The sequence below is a fragment of the Gymnodraco acuticeps genome, unplaced genomic scaffold (assembly GCF_902827175.1).
Source record: "Gymnodraco acuticeps unplaced genomic scaffold, fGymAcu1.1, whole genome shotgun sequence".
Lineage (NCBI taxonomy): Eukaryota > Metazoa > Chordata > Actinopteri > Perciformes > Bathydraconidae > Gymnodraco > Gymnodraco acuticeps.
This window is the reverse complement of record NW_022990769.1, coordinates 316,842-320,087: the sequence shown is the minus strand read 5'-3', so window position 1 is coordinate 320,087 and position 3,246 is coordinate 316,842.

Below are 3,246 nucleotides of genomic sequence, written 5' to 3'. Positions count from 1 at the left end.
ACACACACTCAGTGACAGACACAGTCACACACACACAGTGACGCACAAACACAGTGACGCACACACAGTGACACACACACACACACACACACACACACACACACACACACACACACACACACACTCAGTGACACACACAATGACACACACACACTCAGTGACACACACACACACACACCACACACACACACACACAGTGACACACAAACATTGACACACACAGTGACACACACACAACATCACACCACACACACACAGTCTCACACACACCACAGTCACACACAACACCACACACACACACACACACAATGACACACACAAGTACCAACACACACCACTCAGTGACAGGACACCAGTCACACACACACACACACACACACACACACACACAAGTGACACACAAACATTGACACACACAGTGACACACACACACTCAACACCACACAACACACACACACACACCACACACACACCACACACACACACACACACAGTGACACACACACACAGTGACACCCACACACAGTGTAATATGTTTAAAATACCATTTTGAATGCAGGACTTGTAGACTGCATGCAATACGTTATAACATTTCTTCACAGTGGTGTTACTACTTACTATAACTGTGAAACCTAACAGTAAATAAAGACATGACGTATGAAGGCCTGAACACTTTGTTCTGATGTCTTACCTTCTGGTAGACGTACTGCAGCTTCAGGCCCTTCTCTTTGGCTGGCGTCCCGCAGCTCGGTGAGCCACTGGAGGAACAGAGGGTTGGGGCAGGAGGGCAGGGGGCGTTTCCGACCCAACCGGACCTGCTGCGAGGCGGGCATCCCTTTGGACCTGGGGGCAGAGTGACGAAGTACATTTACTAAGGTACGTTTATTTAGATAGCACATTTTCAGACATCTTAGCCTCGACTTAAAAAAAAAGTACTTTACTTAACTACAGCTTTGAGGTACTTGTACTCGAGTATTTCCATTTGATGCTACTTCATACTTCTACTGCACTAACTTGAAAAGGGAAATCATGCAATCTTACTCCACTTAATGATGATTATTATTAAACAGCTCTAAAAAATGTGAGTGACATTATTTAAATATTTTACAAAAAGTCAATCAGAACTGTGTTTGTCTAAAACAGCCTACTTGAGGCAACAACAGTATCTAGAGCAGGGGTGCCCACACTTTTTGGGCTGGTGAGCTACTTTTGAAATGACCAGCTCACCGAGGTCTACCAACCAAAAATAAAATCCCAAATTGCAAGGGTTGCTGAATAACACGTTTTATTTATACATGGGATAATAGGGCTGCAACGACTAATTTGATAATCGATTAATCTATCGATTAATGAAACGACTAATCGACTATTCAGACTATTACTGTATGCCTTGCACAATTTCTCAAACCCTCTTGTTTAGCCATCAACTTTTAGATTTAGCTTGAGGTTGTTTTAGGCATGTGGAAACTAACAATGAAGACAATAAAGATTAATACTTGATTCAAAAATACATATATTATTAAATTAACAAATTGTTTACAAAATTAACATTGCTTTTTATTTAAATAAAATAAATAATATTTCGCATCAAAAGAAACAACAATGTTTTAACAAATCGTATTAAATAATGTGATGACAGAACTGTGAACAGAATAGCTGAAACTTTAACAAAATAAAGAGTAACTCAGTTACCTCTAATCATTAACCCATGTTTGTATCATTGAGTTAACTCCGTGTGTTGCTGCTAGCATACATAACACCTGACGTGGAAATGTTACTCGTGGATGGGGGGGCTACAGAGCTGCTAGAAAGACAGTCGAGCCCGGTGCATTCCTCCGTCTGGATGTGGTGCACTTTTGATAAATGTTTAGACACACTGCTCGTGTTACCGCCCTCACATGCTGAACTCTCTTGGCAAGGAGCATTGTCCACCTCAAGACGGGTAACATTTAACCACACCTTGGAGCGCTTCTCTCCGCCATCTCCTCCGTGTGTTGCTGCTTGTAGCAGCCGCGTGTGTGTAAACTGCCCCGCCCCCTCGCGCACAGACGGGGGAGAGAGATCTCGTCTCGATTGGAAAGATAAAAAATACACCGACATTTGTTTGTCTTTTTGCATGTTAGAAACGAGTTGGCGACACTAAGACTGCGAGATAATGTTTGTGTAGCAATAATACATGACCTTTCTCAACTCGCTACTCGGAGGGAAGTCGCTGTCATATGCCTTGTGAACACTCCGATAATGCCTCTCCACGTTACCTTTCTTTGGCAGAGCGACGCTTGCTTTACAAATAAGGCAAATAACCTTTGAATGTGACATCACAAACAAATATTCTACCCCCAATATTGTACCCCAAGTTGTTATTATATTTAATTAAAATATGCATTTAAGTGTCTTTGAGCATTAGGAAAATCGCTATAAAAATTCAATGTATTATTATTATTATTAGTACTATATGTACATTGTATACCGGTATTATTCTATAAAATCTTATTTTCATTTTCTATCCTTTGTCTTTTTAAAGTTACTATTTCTATTTTCTTCAGTGGTCGAAGTGCATTTACTCAAGTACACATTTGAGATACTTGTTCTTTACCTGAGTAATATAATTCATACTACTTTATACTTAATGTTGGGAGGCAATGTTATACTTTTTACTCCATTTATTATACAGATGTATTTACTAGTTACTTAATAAAATCAGATGTTGACACACACAATATAGGAAACACGTTTAAAATACAAAAAACTAAACCCATAAGAAGTATTTTGTTCAAATATATTTCACAATTCCAGCTTCTTAAATGTGAATATTTGCTGTTATCGCTTTAAAATATTTTAAAACATGAGTACTTTTACTCGGAGTACTTTAATTCCCTTATCGTACTTCAATACTTTTACTTGAAATTGAGTATTTCTACAGTGTGGTGTTAGTACTTTTACTCAAGTAAGGAATTTAAAAACCTTTCCCACCACTACCTTTAATAGTATGATATGTACATTCTTACATTTTCTATTTTTAGTCTATTTTCTTCACTTTTTAATGACTGTTTTTTTTAATTGCATTGAATCGTCCTCTTATCAAATGTTTTTGGGACGTTTTTGAACGTTGTCTCAATGCTTTTGATGTCAAATACTTTGCATTTGTCGCTGAAAAGTGCTGTAAAAGTCATCTTGTCTTGAACAAATAGTCCATTGCGTAAATGTAAAAATGAAAGCAGGGGTCACAAAGAAAAGTACAGAGGG